Source organism: Tachypleus tridentatus, chromosome 2 (genome assembly GCF_004210375.1).
Source record: "Tachypleus tridentatus isolate NWPU-2018 chromosome 2, ASM421037v1, whole genome shotgun sequence".
Lineage (NCBI taxonomy): Eukaryota > Metazoa > Arthropoda > Merostomata > Xiphosura > Limulidae > Tachypleus > Tachypleus tridentatus.
The window spans coordinates 37,153,071-37,159,934 of NC_134826.1; positions in this window are offsets into that span (position 1 = coordinate 37,153,071).

A 6,864-nucleotide genomic window follows, 5' to 3' on the forward strand; every position below is an offset into this window, starting at 1 on the left:
CAGCAGATTGTACGATGTGGCTTTGTTATAACAAAACACACACACACACACACACACACACTCTAGTCTTACACTGCTATATTAGAGACGGCTAACGCAGATAGCCCACGTGTAGCTTTGCGCGAAATTCTAAAAAGAAACAAACAAAATATTTTCCTACTCATGAAAATATGGGTTAGATTCCTCTCGGTAGGCTCAGCATATAGCCCGATGTGACTTTGCTATAAGAAAACACAACTAAAAATATGAAAGTATTCGCATTTGATCTTCTGTATTCATTCCATTCCTGGTATACAGAAAGAGTAAAGTGCATTAACCAAGCAAGTAGTTTTCGTTTGTGAATGGTATTAATCAGCCTTATATACTCGAGTTTCTGAGTTTGATTTAGGAAAGTAATGCTAAGCATACATCGATGTATGTATTAAGTACCAATGCGAATCTTTGATGTGTTTATTTGTTTAATTAAAAATATGCAAATGACCAAAGAAATTATTTTTAATATAATATAATAATTTTGACTGACGAACTAAATCGTTAATTATTTTCGCAGCTCTCGATTCACATAGTATAGTACAATATTTTTGTTAATAATCATTCGGCTGATTTAGCGATTATAATTAAAAAGAAACTCAACACCTTATGCATGATGAATTCACTATCACTGAATGCCATTTCTGTACAAGCTCTTTGAAAACAATTCGCGGAATTCAAATCACATTTCATGCTTGGCCTGCTACTTACACTCCCAGAATGAGATATAATTTCTAACAGTTATGAAACATTTTGTCTCGCAGATGTTTTTTATAGCATAATGTAGTTTTAGCATTCAGTCAGATGAGAGAGGTAATGAAAAGAGGATTCGTTTGGTTTGATTTCTCACAGTCGTTTTTGTCTTTTGTGCAGTGTACACATTTTAAGTTACCGTATATGCTCGCGTACAAGGCGACTGGCCGAATAACAAGACCCCCTAATTTTCAAGTTAAAGTGTAGTTTTCAGTATATATAAGACGACCCTCTGAATAGTGAACTTTATTTGTGGAACCAAATGAGCCTATGAGGAATTGCTGTCCGATAGTCCTTAGTCATCAGTATTCGAAAGAAAATAAAGTGTATATGCTTACCGAATATATTTAACACATTAAATACAAGTCATTTTATGATTTTATACACATTATAGGCAAATAAAACATTTTATAGGTTAATGTTTTTTCACGACTAAATCTCATTATTCAAATGACGATATAAAACGAGATGTTTTGTCGGGAAATTATCATCTTGATCCCAAACCTTATCATTAGGTTACTATCAAAGAATTTAGTTCATTGCTCAGTGAACAGTAATGTTATAAAATTCCTCCTAGGGCATCACTGATCCCTATGCAAGGCCAGGATGTACCAATATAAACTTATCGTATACCACCGAATTAAAGGTTCATATTTCATACCTGGCGTATAAGACGACCTCTAGTTTTGAGGGATTGCTTTGTAGCTTCAAATGTCTGATACATCCGCATGTACGGTATTATGAAAACTTCAGGCCCAATCCTAGGTATTGAATGAAACACTTGGTGGCTCTCGAATAACTTGTTGTTAAACCTCGTTTTCTTACTAGGGTTTTATGAACTTCCTGTTCATTGATGTTAACTTAATGTTTACATAATCATGAGAGAGTTGTACTAGTTTCTGAAAGAGTCTGTATATTGATGTTAGATTAATGTTTACATTTTCTACTTCAGCCCATGGATTTTTCTTTTTCTTTTGAATAGTAGAAAAATTAATTTGCCACGTAAAGCATTTTTAATACTAAGCTTATAACTATTGTTGTTTTTTTAATTTCCTATAAACGGTTATTTAATTATGTTTTCTAAGCTCTAATAACCATTTTCACTTTTAGTTAACCACTTTCTGTCACATATATACACATACACTGAATATATATTACTGCAAAACAACCTTTAATAATATTATTTTGTGACATTTTATTGTGGAAAGCCATAAAATGGCCAATGTTGTTTTGTAGTATAAATATTTACTCATTAATTTTTTATAATTATATATTACATGCTTGGTCTTAAAAGTAATCACGTCGTATATTTCATGTATTTGTGCAGCACAGCGGTATGTCTACGTACCTATAATGCTATAAACCGAGTTTCGATACTCTTAATAGGCAGAACACAGATGACCCTTTGTGTAACTTTGTGTTTAACTCAAACAAACATAAAACAAAATTCATGTATTTGTATGACGTGAACAATTCATTCAAACACAACCCAGTTCACGTACCCGAAGCTAGAAAACTGTTGTAGCCTTTGGAATAAACAGTTTCTATCTATAAGTATGCATACGAAAATGGGCTTTTAAAGAGAGTTGTTAGTGGCGAGTTAGGAGTTTCGTATAGTCCTTATATTAGAAAACTTGTGACGATTATTTTTGAAAATAAACTATAGAACATTCGAACTTCTTCATGGACAAGTGTGTCGGACACTGGACTCTCAACCTCCAGTCGCGGCTTCGAATCCCCATCACACTAAACATGCTCGCACTTTCAACCGTGGGGGCGGTATAATGTGACGGTCAATTCCACTATTCGTTGGTAAAAGAGTAGCCTAAGAGTTGACGGTAGGTGGTGATGACGAGTTGCCCTCCCTCCAGTCTTTCACTGCTAAATTAGGGACGGCTAGCATGGATATCCTTGTATAGCGTTGTGTGAAATTCTAAACAAACAAACAGTGAAACTTTTTACATTGTAGCGCAACTATAAAATCTGTGTTGCTGGTTTGCTCGTTATGAGTGGGTTAATTAAATGAAATAATAATTAATAGTGGATGTTACATATATCTGCTTGTAGTACTATCTTCAAAATATATCATTATGAAATAATTATGTAAGTTTTAGTAAGATCATTTGTCATTTTTTGTCATGGGAAAATAAGTTGAGAGCTCCTAATCTATCTGTATGAAATAACTATTTCATTCCTAAAATCATACTAGTAGTTTTCTTTTAATTTTTTCAATAATATTAACATAAACTGCTCAAAAAAATTAAAGGAACAAGTATGTTTTCTTATATAATTTATCTCAGTGTTCCAAGTGTGATTATATTTTTACTTCTGCAGGTAATTTGCCTCATTTTAGTTCCATCTGTATCCAATTTTTAATGTGTGATGAACTGTAAAACATGGAGAAATAAAATTTTTAAAAATGACAAATATCACCAAAACTGATATCCCATATGAAACAATACTTTAAACAGTTTACATGCGTTTATTCAAGAAATGTTTGAAACATTCAATATCTAGTGTGACCTCCACGGGCTGTAACATACTCCTGACTCTGATTTGGTATATTTCGAATCAGTCTATCGATGTTATCATGGGATATGGCAGCCCACTCGTTTACCAGGGCTTGTCGGAGTTCCTGTACATTCTGAGGTGCTGGCGTTCATTAACACGCCTTGTCAACATATGCCAACAATGTTCAATCGGATTTAAATCTGAAAATCAGGCGGGCCACTCAAAAGTCTCTGTCCTTGCCTTGTCAAGGAAGTCCATACACAGTCTGGCGACGTGAGCTCGCGCGTTAATCTGCATGAGAATGAACCCATCGCCGACAGTACTGACAAAAGGCCTCACAATGGGTTCCAGAATTTCGTCTCTATGTCGTGAGACACACCAAATCTGCTCTCGTCTGTCCACTGCACGGTCCTGCGCTGTCAGAATAATGCCTCTTGGAGGCCGTCTGGCTCTAAGGCATACTTTGTTCAGATGATAGCGAACTGTTTGGGTCGACACACGGGTTCCAGTGGAATGCTGAAGGCCATTTCGCAGTGACTGACCCGTAGCTAACCTGTTCCACTGAGTGGTAGTCACGATTTAGCGATCCTTTCTGGCTGTTCTGCAGCGATGACGGTCGTGACCTGGTCTCCTGCCATAAGAGTTCGTCTCCTGGTAGCGTCGCCAAAGTCGATTGATGACGCTTGGTGACACACTGACGCACTGTGCCACCCTCTTTTGGATCTGGCCGTCCTCCAGCATCTGGACCGCCTTGACCATCTTGTTCTCTGTCAGAAGGCGCCTGGTGTTTGTTTAGAGAATCAATGAGGAATGCATAGTTTTACGTAACAGCATTATATAGGGTATCTTAAGTTGTATTCTCCTTGAGTGAGGTGAGTTTCATTTGAGTTGCTTCAAACTTCACTCGCAAGCTTAAAAAACACCCTAGTAGACGAACGGATATGTTTTTCATACATAAATTTAGTTATGACAAAAATATACTGAAATATGTACTTGTTCCTTTAATTTTTTTAAGCAGTATATCTTCTCCAATAAGGAGATCAAAATTGTATATACTATTCCAAGTGAGGTGTAACTAGTGATTTGTACTGGAAGATTTAAGATTTATTGAAATTTTTTATCCAGTTTTTCATACTAAGTATTTCTTTGTAAGAAGTATTAAAACTAATAGGTTTGGCTTTTTCAAAATGATATAAATATACGAGTTCAAAACATCATTTTATATTAAGTTTTTAAACCTTGCTACTATAAAAGTTCATTTCAAATTTGACAAGAGTATTTATGATCAGATAGACGATATTGCTATGTGCTCAAATGTTATGACATAGTATAATAAACGTTTTGCTACTAAACTCATGAAGCAGAATAGTAAATAACTGTTTGGAAGATTTTAAACCTATTACATACCAAATGCATTTCAATAAGGAAGCATATTCTGCTAATATCGTAATAAGATGGCAAACCATAATTTATAAATATAATAAAGTAATTTATTTTGGTGAACACAATACATATTTTGACAGGATATTGGTCTATCAAAACATACACAGTTATGACAGAAAGTGTTCGTACCCCTGTGTCGTGAGGTAGTTTTTTTTTTCATAAATTAAAAAGTATCACGATTAGGATAATGAAAGTAAAGTATATTATAAACATTATACTAACACTCATCTACATAATTTTTTATGTAAATTGAACGACAAATAAACTGATTATAAACAAATAACCAAACATAGGAGGGGCAGAAAGTGTTCGAGCGTCTATTCTAAAGGTCAGTTGTGTAGTCTTTCAGGTGAATTACTTGGCACAATCTCTCCTCATAGCCCTCCCTTATCGTTTGACAGTACTCGACCGGTATTTTCTTCCATTCTTCTTCACAGAAGGCCTCCAACTCTTGCAAGTTTTTCGGATGACGCTGATAAACCCTGGTCCTCAACTCATGCCAAACGTTTTCAATTGGGTTGAGAGTGGGTGACTACGATGGTCACTACAAAACGCTTATATGCTTCTTCTGGAACCAGGATTGCAAATATTTCGATGTGTGCTTAGGGTCATTGTCGTGCTGAAAGATCTGAAGACGCCCAAGCCGCAAGTGTCTAATATATCAACGTACTCTTCTTTTTTCATGATTCTGTTGACGCGGTGAAGGCTGCCTACACCAGAAGAGCTGAAGGAAACCCCATAGCATGATCGAGCCACCTCCGTGTTTAACTGTAGGGACGGTGTTTTTTGGAAGATTTCGTTCCCCCTTTTTACGGAAAATATAGCGAACATCATTGTAGACGAAAAGCTCGATTTTAGTCTCGTCCAAAGAATACTCTTCCAATAGGTAAAGGGTTTATCTACATGCTTTTTGCATACTTCAATCGTGCTTCTAAATGAACAGGCTTTAAATATGTTCTACGAGGACGGCATGCTTTGAATGCAGATGAATATAACATGTTCGTAACATTTTTTTCTGGCTAAATTCCAATAATTATGAACCAAGTGTCTGGTTCTGAAATGGTATAATGTAGTTTATTTGCCAAAATAAAGAACCTTTTCACGGTAATATCAGTTTTTTTCACACGTTCTGAACTGTACGAACACTTTCTGCTCCTCCTATTTTTGGGTATTTGTTTATCAACAGTTTATTTGTCATTTAATTTACATAAAAATGTATGTAGATGTGTGTTAGTATTATATTTATAATATATTTTACTTCTGTTAGCCTACTCATGATGCTTTTTTAAATTATAAGCAACAAACCACTCGGGACGCAGGGGTACGAACACTTTCTGTCGTAACTGTATGTTCCTCCACAAAATAAATATATCACTTCATTATGATTATAATTCTTTGATTGCCAACTCTTTGTAATACCATAGGTATGTTAGTGATACTTTTGTTGTTTTTAAGAAACAAGAGCACTTAAATAAATTACATTCTTGTATTGTGTTTGTTGTTGAAAAAGAAAATGTTCTAAATTTGTCTTATTTTTGTTCTTAACATTTGCACATTTGGTGATCATATGGAAATGAGAAAACATCATAATCCAACCTACGAGATTGTACACACTTCTGCAAATTAATTGAAACAAGACGGAAAATTACGATTTTTTTAAATTTTTTGCGTTTTATTTCTGAGAGTCCAAACAACACTCACAAATTAATACATGATATGACCGCCTTTATTTTTCAGAAGATCATTAATCCACTTTGGCATCGAGTCCACGAATTGACTGCAATCTTTACTAATTTTTGGATCGCGGTACCACACCTCAATTATGGCCTTAATTAGCTTATCTTTCGTAGTACACTCTTTTCCCCGAAGTCTTTCTTTACAAATCGCCCAAAGATTTTCAATAGAATTTAAGTTCGGAGAGTTTCCAGGCCAGTCCAGCACCTTTATTCGCGTTGTATTTATAAAATTATTCACAAGTTTCTATGTGTGGCACAGAGCCAGATCTTGCTGAAAAATGCCAGATCAATCTGGAAATCTTTTTTCAATTCTGGAACGACTCTTCTCCACAAAACTTCGATGTACTGTGGTCCTCGCATCATACCTTCTACGATATGTAAGCCTCCGATG